Source organism: Manis pentadactyla, chromosome Y (genome assembly GCF_030020395.1).
Source record: "Manis pentadactyla isolate mManPen7 chromosome Y, mManPen7.hap1, whole genome shotgun sequence".
Classification (NCBI taxonomy): Eukaryota; Metazoa; Chordata; class Mammalia; order Pholidota; family Manidae; genus Manis; species Manis pentadactyla.
Genome location: NC_080039.1, coordinates 9,058,391 through 9,075,099, shown reverse-complemented (window position 1 = coordinate 9,075,099; position 16,709 = coordinate 9,058,391). Strand labels below are relative to the sequence as shown.

At 39.1% G+C, this 16,709-nt stretch overlaps 1 protein-coding gene across 1 annotated transcript in view; it reads left to right on the top strand.

The window, feature by feature from the left end:
- Positions 1–16,709, top strand: part of LOC130682203 (cullin-4B-like) — a 474,485-nt gene that overhangs the window by 135,225 nt on the left and 322,551 nt on the right. The window lies entirely within an intron of this gene.

Genomic DNA, 16,709 nt, shown 5'->3' with positions numbered 1-16,709 from the left:
CAATAAACGCAGGAATGAGTAGATCTCTTTGAATTACTAATTTTATAGTCTGGATAAATTCCCAATGGTGGATTTGCAGGAACTGTGGTATACAGTATTTTTTTTACTTAAAGACAAATATCCACACTGCACTCCATTGCAACTACACGACCCTTTCCATTCCCAGAAGTGTATGCCTGTAGTTCCCCTTTTCCCCACATTCCACCTACCCTTCTTTTATCTTTATCCTTTCTTTTAAAAAAATAGCCATTCTTACTATTATGAAGTATTACCACATTTTGGCTTTGATTTGAATTTCCCTGATGATTAGTGATGTTGAGAATTTTTCCATATATCCTTCAGCCATCTGTATGATTTTTAAGATGTCTTATCCAATTATTTATTTATTTTTATTCAGAATACATGTAATTTTTACTGCACTGACTTGTATGAGTTATTTTTATGTATTTCAGAAATTGATCCCTTACATATAATTTGGCAATGTATTATCACACTTAGCCTTGTTGTACAGAAGTTTTCAGTTTGTTGTGTAGTCATTTTTAGTCTGATGCCCTCCACATACTTACTTTTCTTTGTTCCCCATTGCTGTGGAGAGATGACAAGAAAAATATTAGTAATGTAAATGCTCAACACTTCACTTGTACATTCCTCCTTTTAAGGATTTTATGGTTTCTGTTCTTTATTATGTCCTTAATTAATCTCATGTTTCTTTCTTTGAATGGTGAAAGAAGGTCTATGTCCATGCCTTTGAATGTTGCAGGCCAGTTTTCCAAACAGAATTTATTGAAGACACGGTATTTTCTGCACTATATATTCTTTCCTCTGCGGGATGTATTTAATGCAGTGAAGTGGAATGACCTCTGAAGAAGAATCCTCCACCTGGCAAGAGTCTGATCCAAATCTGAAGCAGGGATTAAACAGTATTCAGACAAAATGAAGCTGAAGGATTTCATCATTAAGCAAGCCTTACAAGGGACTGCAGTAGATAGAACAGTTCTAGCTTCCATCAGTGAAGATCAACCCACAGTAAAGGTGGTAAGCCAATTAATTAACAAGCAACTATGAAATTAAAACTCAGAAGCAAGATCAACTAATCACAAAATCAGCCAAGGGATATAGAAAAAGTGCAGATTATGACATCTAATACACAAAGTAAGTGTGGAGGAAGAGGTAGAAAAAGAAAAAAGACAGTACCTACATACTGTGTTTGAAATGAGACACCAGTCATTTAAGATACATTGTTAGATAGTAAGGAAGGCATCCTTGAAACTTTGGTAACCACAAAACGAACATCTGCGACAGATCCCCGAGAGAGAAGCATCTAATCACAACACTAAGAAATCCATCAAATAAAAGAGAATAAGAGAAGAAGGAGGAATAGAGATATAAAAGCACGCAGAAAGTAAAATGGCAGTCAGGACATATCTATCATTACCTTAAATGTACATAGACTGAAATGCAGCAGTTAAAAGATGCAGGGTGCCCGAATGGAGAAACAAGACCCATCTACACGCTGCCTACAAGAGACTCATTTCAGAACCAAATATATGCAGACCCAAAAGGAAGGAAAATCATGGTGACTAGCAAGGTGGCAACAAAAACAGATATTCAACACACAAGAGATTTCCACTAAAAATTTTAAAAATGACAACCTGAAACTACAGATAATTTTTTTTGAGAGGGCATATCTCATATTTCTCATCAAATGGATGTTAAAAACAATAAAATTCTGTATAGAGGACTCAATGCACAATCATTAATCAACCCCAAGCCTAATTCTCAACAGTCTCCAGTCTTCTGAAGCATAACGAACAAGTTCTTACATGGTGAACAAGTTCTTACATGGGGAGCAGTGCACAGGCAGTCATATCACATAAAAGTCCATTTCGACCACGCATCATGAACTATAAACAATCAAGTCAGATATGATTATTCACTTGATTTCTATACTTGATTTATATTTGAATCCCACATTTCTCCCTTATTATTATTATTTTTTTAATAAAATGCTGAAGTGGTAGGTAGATACAAGATACAGGTAGAAAACATAAGTAAGTGTTGTAAGAGGGCAAATGTAGATAATCAGGTGTGTGCCTACAGACTAATTATTAATCCAAGCTAGACAAGGGCAATAAAACATCCACGGATGCAGAAGATTTCTCTCAGAACAGGGGGGGTGAGGTTCTAAGCCTCACCTCTGTTGATCCCCAATTTCTCACCTGATGGCCCCCCTGCGACTGTGCCTGTCTTAGGTTGTTCCTCCCTTGAGGAATCGTACCCGTCTCTGGCTAACCAGTCATCTTCCGGGGCCATACAGGGAAATGTTAAGTTGGTAAGTGAGAGGGAAGCCTTATTGTTTGAAAAGGTTAGCTTTTTAGATCTTTGCAGAGTCATGCCCTGTGGCTTCTTTGCCCAGCATTTGTCTTAAGGTATCTTCACCACTTGGAAGAATTATGATACTCAGTAATTTTCTATATGAGGCACGAATTCTACTAAAGAGTTGTAATTAGGAAGGAAGAGGAAAAGCTATATGTCACAGATGGAAGAAACTATGGGAAGATTGCTGATTTCTTTGACATACCTTCTTGTAGAGTAACATAAGCATGTATAGGTTTTAAACTACTAATTAAATTGCGTACACACATCAACATAATAGGAATAAAGCTACATAACAAAAGCAGATGTACAATTACCAGCCATCTCCAGTGAAACCAAGAAAACCAGTTAGGTACCCTAGGCGTTTGTGAAAACTTACCAATGATATGATGGATATTCTCTAACTGAATTTGAATAGTTTGAGAAAAATCACACAAATTAAAACAACACATTCCTGGGAACTGTTCACATCATATATGTTCTTTGAACAGTAGATGGTCTATAGTTGCACGATTTTGGAGCACTGCAACTTGCACTTCTCCTAATTCTTGGTTGAGATCTGACAGTATAGATACAGTCCAAATTTGTTTTACTGTATGCACAGGCCAGCTTAGATATCTCCTTCTTCATTCCCATGGCAAGTCCAGGAACCGGTGGGATGGATGCAGCTACAACTGCAGCATCGCCTGGATCTTTGTTGAAGTATTTGATGAACATCTTCTGGAATGACTCTTCCAGAGGATGTTGATGTTGGAAGTTCTTCTTCATATTGTATCTTAATTCATTTTCTGGGTAGCCAAATTAGGCTTTGATCCACTGTATAAACACAAACAACCCCCTTGCCCACACTTTGATATGACCTTTATACCATTGTGAAGAACCTATTGGAGATCACCACACAGGAACTGCTTTTTATTTTTTTAACTGAAAGGAATATTATCAGAAAAATGTACTTCCATATCTGACCATCTGATACCCTTAAAAAGATGAAAATTAAGAATATGTAAAGCATGCATTAATCATTGATTTGAAGTTAGTTTTATCCTATCAGGGGGTAATCCCCTTTTTCTTTCTCTTTTATTTTGTAATCATTAATCTACAATTACATGAAGAATGTTATGTTTACAAGGCTCTCCCCTATACCAAGGCCCCCTCACAAACATCAGCAGAGCAAAATGTTGTAGAACCACTACTTGTCGTTTCTGTGTTACACAGCCCTCCCCTTTCTCCCAACCCCACACTATGCATGCTAATCATAATACCCTCTTTATTCTTCCCCCCACTTATCCTCCCTACACACCCATCCTCCGCAGTCCCTTTCCCTTTGGTAACCGTTAGTCCATTCTTGGGTTCTGTGATTCGGCTGCTGTTTCGTTCCTTCAGTTTTTCCTTTGTTCTTATACTCCACAGATGAGTGAAATCATTTGGTACTTGTCTTTCTCTGCCTGGCTTATTTCACGGAGCATAATACCCTCTACATCCATCCATGTTGTTGCAAATGGTAGTATTTGTTTTCTTCTTCTGGCTGAATAATATTCCATTGTGTATATGTACATATACATTGTGTATATGTGTGTATTCTTTATCCATTCATCTACTGATGGAAACTTAGGTTGCTTCCAATTCTTGGCTATTGTAAATAGTGCTGTGATAAACATAGGGGTGCATCTGTCTTTTTCAAACTTGAGTGCTGCATTCTTAGGGTAAATTCCTAGGAGTGGAATTCCTGGGTCAAGCGGTAAGTCTGTTTTGAGCATTTTGAGGAACCTCCATACTGCTTTTCACAATAGTTGAACTAATTTACACTCCCACCGTCAGTGTAGGAGGGTTCCCCTTTCTCCACAGCCTCGCCAACATTTGTTGTTGTTTGTCTTTTGGATGGTAGCCATCCTTACTGGTGTTAGGTGATACTCATTGTGGTCTTAATTTGCATTACTCGGATAATTAGCGATGTGGAGCATCTTTTCATGTGTCTGTTGGCCATCTGTATTTCTTTTTTGGAGAACCGTCTGTTCAGTTCCTCTGCCCATTTTTTAATTGGGTTATTTGTTTCTTGTTTGTTGAGGTGGGAGGACTCTTTAAGTATTTTGGATGTCACGCCTTTATAGGATCTTTCGTTTAGAAATATATTCTCAAATGCTGTAGGGTACATTTTTGTTCTATTGATGGTGACTTTTACTCTACAGATTCTTTAAAGCTTGATATAGTCCCACTTGTTAATTTTTGCAGTTGTTTTCCTTGCCCGGGGAGATGTTCAAGAAGAGGTCACTCATGTTTATGACTAAGAGACTTTAGCCTATGTTTTTTTCTAGGAGTTTTATGCTTTCATGACTTACATTTAGGTCTTTGAATCATTTTGGATTTACTTTTGTGTATGGGGTTAGAAAATGGTCCAGTTTCATTCTCTTACCTGTAGCTGTCCAGTTTTGACATCATCATCTGTTGAAGAGACTGTCATTTCCCCATTGTATGTCCATGGCTCCTTTATCAAATATTAATTGACCATATATGTCTGGGTTAATGTCTGGAACCTCTAATCTGTTCCACTGGACTGTGGCTTTGTTCTTGTGCCAGTACCAAATTGTCTTGATTACTATGGCTTTATAGTAGAGCTTGAAGTTGGGGAGTGAGATCCCAAAGACTTTACTCTTCTCTCTCAGGATTGCTATGGCTATTCGGGGTCTTTGGTGTTTCCATATGAATTTTTGAACTATTTGTTCCAGTTTGTTGAAGAATGTTGCTGGTATTATGATAGGGATTGCATCAAATCTGTATATTGCTTTGGGCAGGATGGCCATTTTGATTATATTAATTCTTCCTAACCAAGAGCATGGGATGAGGTTCCATTTGTTAGTGACCCCTTTAATTTCTCTTCAGAGTGTCTTGTAATTTTCAGGGTATAGGTCTTTCACTTCTTTGGTTAGGTTTATTCCTAGGTATTTTATTCTTTTTGATGCAATTGTAAATGGAGGTTTTTTCCAGATTTCTCTTTCTATTGGTCATTGTTAGTGTATAGGAGAGCCACAGATTTCTATATGTTAATTTTGTATCCTGCAACATTTCTGTATTCTGACAACAGTTCTAGTAGTTCTGCCATGGAGTCTTTAGGGTTTTTTATGTACAATATCATGTCATCTGCAAGTAGTGACAGTTTAACTTCTTCTTAACCAATTTGTATTGTTTGTATTTCTTTGTTTTGTCTAATTGCCATGGCTAGGACCTCCAGTACTCTGTTGAATAACAGTGGGGAGAGTGGGCATCCATATCTTGTTCCCGATCTCAGAGGAAAAGCTTTCAGCTTCTCGCTGTTCAGTATGATGTTGGCTGTGGTTTTACCATATATGGCCTTTATTGTGTTGAGGTACTTGCCCTCTATTCCCATTTTGCTGATAGTTTTTATCATGAATGGATGTTGAATTTTGTCGAATGCTTTTACTGCATCTATGGAGATGATTATGTGGTTTCTGTCCTTCTTTTTGTTGTGGTGGTGGATGATGTTGATGGATTTTCTAATATTGTACCAGCTTTGCCACCCTTGGATGAATACCACTTGGTCATGTTGTATGATCCTTTTGATATACTTTGAATTCGGTTTGCTACTCTTTTATTGAGTATTTTTGCATCTACATTCATCAGGTATATTGGTCTGTATTTTTCTCTTTTGGAGGGGTCTTTGCCGGGTTTTGGTATTAGTTTGATGTTGGCTTCATAGAATGAGTTTGGGAGTATTCCCTCGTCTTCTAATTTTTGGAAATCTTTAAGGAGAATAGGTATTATGTCTTATCTGTATGTCTGATAAAATTCCGAGGTAAATCCATCTAGCCCGGGGTTTTTTTTCTGGGGTAGTTTTCTGATTACTGTTTCAATTTCTTTGCTCTTAATTGGTTTGTTTAACTTCTGTTTTTCTTTCTTGGTCAGTCTTGGAAGGTTGTATTTTTCTAGGAAGTTGTCCATTTCTTCTAGGTTTTCCAGCTTGTTAGAATATAGGTTTTCATAGTAGTTCTTTAATAATTCTTTGTATTTCTGTGGAGTCTGTCGTGATATTTCCATTCTCGCTTCAGATTCCTTTGATGTGTGTTGATTATCTTTTTCTCTTTATAAGTTTGGCTAGAGGCTCATCTATATTTTTGTTTATTTTCTCGAAGTACCAGCTCTTGGTTTCATTGATTTTTTCTATTGTTTAATTCTTCTCAATTTTCTTTATTTCTTTTCTGTCCTTTATTATGTTCCGCCTTCTGCTGACATAAAGCCTCATTTGTTCTTTTTCTTCCAGTTTCTATAATTGTGATGTTACACTATTCACTTGGGTTTGCTCTTCCTTCCTTAAGTGTGCCTGGATGTACTTTCCTCTTAAGACTGCTTTCGCTGCGTCCCACAGAAGTTGGGGCTTTGTGTTGTTGGTGTCATTTGTTTCCATATATTCCTTGATCTCTATTTTAACTTGCTCGTTGATCCATTGATTCTTTAGGAGCATGTTGTTAAGCCTCCATGTGTTTGTGAGCCTTTTTGTTTTCATTGTAGAATTTATTTCTGGTTTCATGCCTTTGTGGTCTGAAATGTTGGTTGGTAGAATTTCAATCTTTTGGAAATTACTGAGGTTCTTTTTGTGAGCTAGTATGTGGTCTATTCTGGAGAATGTTCCATGTGCATGTGCACTTGAGAAGAATTTATATCCTGTTGCTTTTGGATGTAGAATTCTATAGATGTCTATTAGCTCCATCTCTTCTAGTGGGTTGTTCAGTGCCTCCATGTCCTTACTTATTTTCTGCCCAGTGGATCTATCCTTTGGGGTGAGTGGCCTGTGAAAGTCTCCTAAAATGAATGCATTGCATTCAATTTCCCTGTAATTCTGTTAGTATTTGTTTCACATATGCTGGTGCTCCTGTGTTGGGTGCATATATATTTAGAATGGTTATATCCTCTTTTGGACTGAGCCCATTATTATTATGTAATTTCCTTCTTTATCTCTTGTTACTTTTATGTTTTGAAGTCTATTTTGTCTGATACTAGTATTGTAACCCCTGCTTTCTTCTCTCTGTTGTTTGCCTGAACTATGTTTTTCCATCCCTTAACTTTTAGTCTGTGCATGTCTTTGGGTTTGAGGTGAGTTTCTTGTAAGCAGCATATAGATTGCTCTTGCTTTTTATCCATTCTATTACTCTGTCTTTTGAGTGGTGCATTCAGTCCATTTACATTTAGGGTGACTATTGAAAGATATGTACTTGTTGCCATTGCAGGATTTAGAGTCATGGTTACCAAGTGTTCAAGGTTAGCCTCTTTAGTATCTTACTGCCTAACTTAGCTCGCTTATTGAGCTGTTATGTACACTGTCTGGAGATTCTTTTATTCTCTCCCTTCTTATTCCTCCTCCTCCATTCTTTATATGTTGGTTGTTTTATTCTCTGCTCTTTCATGTTTCCTTTAACTGCCTTTAGTGGGTAGTTGATTTTATTTTTTTGCCTTTAGTTATTACTTGGTCTGCTTTCTTTGCTGTGATTTTACTTTCTCTGGTGACATCTGTTTAGTCCTAGGAGTGCTCCCATCTAGAACAGTCCCTCTAAAATGTGCTGTAGAGGTGGTTTATGTGAGGCAAATTCCCTCAACTTTTGCTTGTCTGGGAATTGTTTAATCCCTCCTTCATATTTAAATGATAATCTTGCTGGATACAGTATCTTTGGTTCAAGGCCCTTCTGTTTCATTGCATTAAGCATATCATGCCATTCTCTTCTGGCCTGTAAGGTTTCTGTTGAGAAGTCTGATGATAGCCTGATGGGTTTTCCTTTATAAGTTACCTTTTCCTCTCTAACTGCCTTTAAAACTCTTTCCTTGTCCTTGATCTTTGCCATTTTAATTATTATGTGTCTTGGTGTTGTCCTCCTTGGGTCCTTTCTGTTGGAAGTTCTGTGTATTTCTGTGGTCTGTTTGACTACTTCCTCCTCCCGTTTGGGGAAGTTTTCAGCAATTATTTCTTCAAAGACACTTTCTATCCCTTTTTCTCTCTTCTTCTTCTTTTTGTACGTGTATAATACGGATATTGTTCCTTTTGGATTGGTCACACGGTTCCCTTAATATTGTTTCACTCCTGGAGATCCTTTTGTCTCTCTCTATGTCAGCTTCTATGCGTTCCTGTTCTCTGGTTTCTATTCCATCAATGGCCTCTTACACCTTATGCATTCTGCTTATAAATCCTTCCAGAGACTGTTTCACTTCTGTAATCTCCTTCCGGGTGTCTGTAATCTCCTTTTGGACATTTGTAATCTCCCCCTGGACTTCATCCCTTAGTTCTTGTATACTTCTCTGCATCTCTGTCATTATGTTTACAATTATTTTAAAATTATTTTTCAGGAAGATTGGTTAGGTCTGTGTCCTTTTCAGGTGTTGTCTCTGTTATCTTTGTCTGCCTGTAATTTTGCCTTTTCATGGTGATAGGAATAGTCTGCAGAGCTGGCATGAGTGACGGCTGGAAGAACTTCCCTTCTTGTTGGTTTGTGGCTTTGCTCTCCTGGGAGAACAGTGACATCTAGTAGTTTGTGTGGGGCAGCTGCATGCAGACCGGGCTTCTGATTCATGCCCAGCTGCTATGGAGTTTATCTCTGCTGTTCCTTTGGGTGTAGCCTGCCTCAGACTGCTGCTCCGAAATGGTGGAGCTGCATTGGAGAGGGAACGGCTGGGAGGCTATTTATCTCCGTGAGGGGCCTCCCTGCTCCCTGCTGCCCATGGTGTGAGAGTGCCCAGGGTTCCCCAGATTCCCTACTGCTAGATTAAGTGTCCCAGGATGCTTCCATCCAGCTTTGGGGTCCCTGCCCCTTTAAGACTTCCAAAAACCCCTCGCTTTTCTTTGTCCCCAGGGCGCTGGTTGCAGGGACCCGCTCACAGGTCTTACTGACCTGTTTCCCTATTATCCAGGACCCCATGCATGCACTGTGTCTGCGCTCTGGTGAGGATTGCTAGGGCTGGCTATTTAGCAGTACTGGGCTCCCTCCCCCTCCCCGCTCCAACTCCTCTCCTCCCACCGGGAGCTGGGGTGTGGGGCACTCGGGTCCCACCAGGCCACGACTTATATCTTACCCCCTCGGTGAGGCGCTGGTTTCTTGCAGGTGTGGATGTGTTCTGGCTGTTGTCCTGTGTCTTCTGGTCTCTTCTTTAGGAAGAGTAGTCTTTGTTGTATTTTCAAAAATATATGTGGTTTTGGGAGGAGGTTTCCACTGCTCTACTCACGCCGCCATCTTGGCTCCTCTACAATGTTTTATCTCACAGAAGTAACATCAAGTAAGAGAAACCATGGAAGAAACAGAATAGAGAGTCCAGATATATACGGTCAATCAATATGCAATAAAGGAACCACAGACATACAATTGGGTAATGACAGCCTCTTCAACAGCTGCTTTGGGAACAACTGGACAGCTATATGTGAGGGAATGAAATCAGATCACTCTGAAAGCCCATATACAAAAGTAAATTCGAAATGGATCAAAGACCTAAATGTAAGTCATGATACAAAAAACTCTTAGAGAAAATCATATGCAAAAAATTCCTGTACATAAACATGAGCGACATCTTCATGAACATATCTCCCTGGGCAAGAGAAAGGAAAGCAAAAATGAACAAGCAGGTCTATATCAGGACACAAACTTCTGTACAGCAAAGGACAGCACAAGTAGAAATGGCATCCTACATTATGGGAAGATATATTCATAAATGACAGATCCAATAGAGGATTGACATCCAAAATATATAAAGAGCCCATGCACCAAAACAACCCAAAAGCAAATAAAACAATTAAAAAATGGACAGAGGTGCTGAACAGACAGTTCTCCAAGAAATTCAGAAGGCCAACAGAAACATGAAAATATGCTGCACATCGCTAGGCACCACAGAAATGCCAACTAAAGCCACAATAAGATAGCGGCTAACACCAGTTAAGGATCGCAGCCATCCAAAAGACAAACGGCGAGGTAGTGGAGAAAGGAGAACCCTCCTACACTGCTGGTGGTGGGACTGTAAATTAGTTCAACCATTGTGGAAAGCAGTATGGAGGTTCCTCAAAAACTCAAACTAGAAATAGCATTTGACCCAGGAATTCCACTCCTTGGAATATACACCAAGAATGCAGCAGCTCTGTTTGAAAAAGACACATGCACCCCAATGTTTGTCACAGCACTATTTACAATAGCCAAGAAATGGAAGCAACCCAGTGCCCATCAGTAGATGAATGGATAAAGAAGATGCGGTACACATACACAATGGAATATTATTCAGCCATAAGAAGAAATCAAATCCTACCATATCGAACAACATGGATGGAGCTAGAGGGTATTATGCAAAGTGGAATAAGCCAGGCAGAGAAAGAGAAGTACTCAATGATTTCACTCATATGTGGAGTATATGAACAAAGAAGATACTGAAGGAACAAAACAGCAGCGGAATCACAGAACCCTAGAATGGACTAACAGTTATGAAAGTGAGAGGGACTGGGGAGAATGGTTGGGAAGGGATGGATGAGGGGGAAACAAAAAGAAAGGGGACATTACGATTAGCATGTGTTATTTGGGTACAGAGGTACGTGGAGGGCTGTGCAAAACAGAGAAGACAAGTAGTGATTCTACAGCATCTTCCTACGCTGAGGGACACTGAATGTAGTGGGGTTTGTGGGGGGGACTTGGTGATGGGGGGAGTCTAGTAACCATAATGTTGCTCATGTAATTGCAGATGAACGATACCAACAACAAAAAATTATCAACGTTGTGCTCATCAAATTTCTCTTACCGTATCTTTTTTCTGGAAAGACAATTCACAAGTTATCATGTCACTTTAGCTTTAAGTAACAGTACTTCCCTGATGAGATCAACTACTTTCTGACTACATGAACTGAGCAAAATAGTTCAAGTGCTATCATTAGTAAGAAAACACATTTAAAAATACTTCAATACACACCTTTGCGTATCTGAGATACTAAAAATGATACAACTAATGTTAATACATCACATCCCTCAGACAGCTGCGGGAGAATTCTAAAACAGTAGGTGTAGAAACTAACAGTATCTACTGAGAACAAGGAAATACAATCCAGCAATGTCACTTTAGAATGCAAGCAGCAGAAATATACACATCCAGCATAAATCATAATAGCTGACAAAATTCTATGCTCGACCAAACCCTCTTTTCCCACTAGACGTAAAGTGTTAGGCTCATCTGTTTGTGGGCTGTTCAGTTTTACCAAGAATCCTAAATCAATTTATCCAGAATCCAATCCTTGCTATCTCATCACCTGGTGCCAATGGAGTTCATTTCTTACACTCCCCACGTCCAAGGTGTCTGGTACTTATGTCAGCCAGAATCATACCCCTCCCCTTTCTTTTCTCAGTTCTTTATCATCTACTGTCCCCCTTCTGTAAATTAATTCCTACTACTGTGCTGCACAGTTCTATGCCATCTCCCCTCACCCCAACTCTGAGACCCCAATGCTCAGTCCCTTCTGAAGTGTCTTCTTTATCCTCTAACAGTATAATGACTCTAGTGAAGGAAAAAGATGGCAGAAAATTTAAGACAAAGTGTAATCCCCCTCCCCCAAAAACATAAACCGTGAAAAACCACCAGACTGAAAATGACCTAGAGTGCAGAACTACCTATATCTGGGGAAGAGAAGACATTACAGAAAGGGTAAAGTGGCAAAGCTGAGACCCAGCAGAACCTAAGACCTCCTCCCACACCAGCATACATGTGGGAGGAACAAGAACAGAGCAGGGAGAGGAAAGGAGCCCAAATCACTGAATATCTGCTTCAAGAGCACAAGCCCACATGACACGATACTCTGGTGATTAGTGGGGCTGGACAACAAAAATGCAGAGTGCTCCGGGTAGCTGAGATTCCAGCCAGTTGTGGAAAGCAGTCAGGACCTGCCAGCGCCTGACAAAACATCAAGGTGGGTAGTTTGAAAAGACTTTCCAGCAGTGAAGGCGTGCCAGGGGGGCAAGGGTAACGATGAGAAAGAGAGGTGACAGACACCTCCCCAATCTAAAGTAGGTCCCACAGGTCAGGAACTCTCGGTAGGCCCAGATGTTCCATCCGCCTTGCTTGCAACACAGCCCGGAATCTGTAGGTGGCCAGAAGACAACCCACTTGGCCCAGCACTAGTGTCAAGAGTTTTGGGCAAGGTAGGCAGTGAGGACGTCCACGTTTTCTCAGCTGTTTCAGCCCAACTGGGGAGATGCCTGTAGGAACCAGCCCTAGGAGCTCCTTCCTTCCCAGGGGATCCAGGTTCTGCATGCCTCTGCGCAGCAGTCCCTGCCATTGCTGCAGGCCAACTGGAGGTCAGCCCCACCCACAGTAACCCCAGCAGTGACTTGTGTGATCACAGAGGCATGGATGAAGCAAACTGCTCACACAATCAGACCACCACAAGCCATACAAAAAAGTGACCCCTGTCCACTGCACACCAAGAGCTGGGACTCCAGACAATGTTTTATCTCACAGAAGTAACAACAAGTAAGAGAAACCATGGAAGAAACAGAAGAGAGTCCAGATATTTATGGTCAATTAATACACGAGAAAGGAACCACGGACATACAATGGGGAAATGACAGCCTCTTCAACAGCTGCTGTTGGCAAAACTGGACAGATACATGTGCCACAATGAAACCGGACCACTGTGTAACCCCATACACAAAAGTAAATTCGAAATGGATCAAAGACCTGAATGTAAAGCATGATACCATAGAACTCTTGGAGAAAATCATATGCAAAAATCTCCTGGACATAAGCACAAATGACTTCTTCATGACCATATCTCCCTGGGCAAGGGAAACAAAAGCAAAAATGAACAAGCAGGACTACATCAGGCCGAAAACCTTCTGTACAGCAAAGGACAGCACCAATAGAAAAGGCATCCTACCTTATGGGAGGATATATTCATAAATGACAGATACGATAAAGGGTTGACATCCAAAATATATAAAGAGTTCATGCACCTCAACAAACAAGCAAACAATCCAATTAAAACATAGGCAGAGGAGCTGAACAGACAGTTCTCCACAGAAATTCAGATGGCCAAGAGACACATGAAAAGATGCTGTACATTGCTAGTCACGAGAAATGCAAATTAAAGCCACAATGAGATATAGGCTCACACCTGTTAAGGATCACAGCCATCCAAAAGACAAACGGAGACATAGTGGAGAAAGGAGAACTCTCCTACACTGCTGGTGGTGGGACTGTATATTAGTTCAACCGTTGTCAAAAGCAGTATTGAGGTTCCTCAAAAAAACTCAAGATAGTAGTAACATTTGACCCAGGAATTCCACTCCTATGAATTTACCCTAAGAATGCAGAAGCCCAGTTTTAATGTCATACACACCGCTATGTTTATTACAGTACTATATGCAATAGCCAAGAAATGGAAGCAACCTAGAGTCCATCAGTAGATGAATGGATGAAGATGATGTGGTACATATACACAATGGAATATTATTCAGCCGTAAGAAGAAATCAAATCCTATCTTTGCCAACAACCTGGACGGTGCTAGAGGGTATATGCAAAGTGAAATAAACCAGGCATGGAAAGACAAGTACCAAATGATTTCACTCATATGTGGAGTATATGTACAAGCAAAGAACCGAAGGCACAAAATTCAGCAGACTCATATAACCCAAGAATGGACTAACACTTATGAAAAGGAAAGTGAGTGGGGTGATGGGTTGAAGGGAAGGATATGTTGAAAAGAAAGAAAGTGGTCGTTATTATTAGCACGTATTATGTTGGCAGGGGTGCACTGGGAGGGCTGCGCAACACAGAGAAGACAAGTAGTAATTCTACAGCATCTTACTATGCTGGACACTGACTGTAATGGGGTTCATTGGGGGGACTTGGTGATAGAGGGAGTCTATTAAACATCAAGTCCCTCATAGTTGTAGATTAACGATACTAAAATTTAGAAAAAACATAGAATATAAATGTTTCACTTACAAAAAGGTACTAACAAAAAAACCAACCATACACTGTCATTTATCCGTAATGCGCTCACCCTGCCCTCTATAGAGATGGGATGTTCGTTCCATCAGGACAGAAAGGACACTGAGATTCTCTACCTTAAAAAAAAAGATTTGTAGCCTTTTATGATTTATGTTTAACTGATTTGCTCTTTCATCTGTTAATTGTTAGTGACTGCCTGCATTAGTGTGTTGTAATAATAGATGATCATAGAACAGAAATAAATGATATTGTGTAGTCTGGACACCTATGCCATTTCTGCTGTCACTTAACAGGGTCCATCTATTTCTTGATCCTTAACTAGATCCATGGAATACACACTACACATATGGGCTTTTCATATTTCTGTGACTTACAATGAAGATCCTCTTCTCTATATTCCAACCTAAATTCCACCATCATTTACCCAAACATTAAGGAGCACAAATGCTTCTGGCTTCATGAGCTAGCACTATTTCACAAATAGCTTTGGCATAACACCAAGAAATCTGACTTTCAATTCTTCACGTTTAGAGTACAATTTCATTTCTACCTCATTAAATCACCATTGAAAACAAAAAGGCTGAGTTCAACTTTTCACTTTAATAAAAACAGAATAAATCCAGCACATGCAGTGGTAGCACCTAAAACAAATACAATTAGCACTAATAATCTTACAGTGACATGAAGTCCAATGTCTCCATTTAGAAAGTTTAAATGTTTTACCAACAACATTTGTTTTTAGTTTGCTAAAAGTTTCACATTTGTTAAAAGTGAAAATATTCCTGGTGGACAGAACATTGGAAAATTCACTCATTATGGGACTACCAAAGATAACCATGTTTGAGGATTGCAAATATGCTAGTTACTAGAAACCAAACCAAACATATACCTTAACAAAACTAAGAGAACCTTTTGATAATGTGGATACTTCACACCAGTGTTCACAAATGTTTCATGACTATTTTAAGTATATCAAAACCTTGGCATATTTTAATTTCAAGTTGCCCATTTGTCCTTAAATATTGTCAAGAAATCATTGGCTAGCTACACTGCCAATGATTAATCTGAGTCAAGCTTAATAAAACTTAACATTAAAAGCTCATACTACCCTGAAACACATTTTCACATACAGTGATGTTCAACATTTAAGTGCCAGTGTTTTTTCATACTGTCCTCTGGTCAAGTTTCTCTAAACTTTCTAAGAACACATTTAGGCTTACAAAAATAAATTGTGTCAAAAATATTCAATGAATATTACACAAACTAGCAACAAAAAGTATCTAAAATCTATTGTGTGCAAATAGATTTCAACGACGACTCTGGTTCCAAATAACATTTTAGAATGTATAGTTAATAAGCTGCCTTCAACCATGTCCAAGAGACAGAATAAGATTGGAATTTTAAAACACGCACACAAGACGCATATATAAAATTCTCTGACTGCAGTAAGAACTTTGTAGAAAGTTATGGTGAAAATGTACAAGAGTCTAAACCTTTACACTAAGTGTAATAGCACCATAACAAATGCCTATACTACTTATGTTTTACAAGGCACAATATGCTTGAAATCTCCTGCACTTTATGATGTTTTTGCATTATGCCATCATCAAGATTAACTGGTAAAGATTACTGCATTCCAGACACAAAATTAGCAGAGAGTTCAAAGTGGCAGAGGTATTTTTAGGGATGGACAATCGTCTTTGGCCAAGTTAGGAAAGAGGCTATAAATATAATGGAATCCTATGCAACTAAGAGAGAATACAACTGCAGTATAGAGAAATGACACCTTGTGCAGTAGAGTACATATTTTCATCCTCTTTGATCTCAAGGATTTGTTTATTACTCTAATCTACAAAGTCTACAAAAGTAAGCCATTTTAACATTTCAGTGCAGTTTTAACAGACTAATGTGAGTCTGTATTAAAGCCTGCTGTATAATCCTGCTTATATCCTCTTGACCAAGAAACATCAACACTAGCATGCGTTAAAGACTAAATTCTAACCCATAAAGAGGACTGGTAAATTGCCATGGGTCAGTCATCTACTATTTAAATTTCATGCATGGCCAGCATCAAAAACATCTAATTAAGATGAAATCCCCTCCAAGCACTTGTTATCAAACCTCTTCACTTTTCCTAATAGTATGCCCACATTTGCCTGACTTTACCCTAAACGTTACAAGAGGAGTTGTATTACTTGCAAAATGCTTGAAGAATGTTTTGAAATATATATGGATACATTTGTACTTGCCACCTCAACATAGCTGCAATGGCTCAAAAGTTCTAAATGCCAAACCAGAATAGAGTGAGCAAATCACTTAGTACAATTTGCCACATTTTGAACTAATTCAGCATTAAGATGTTTTT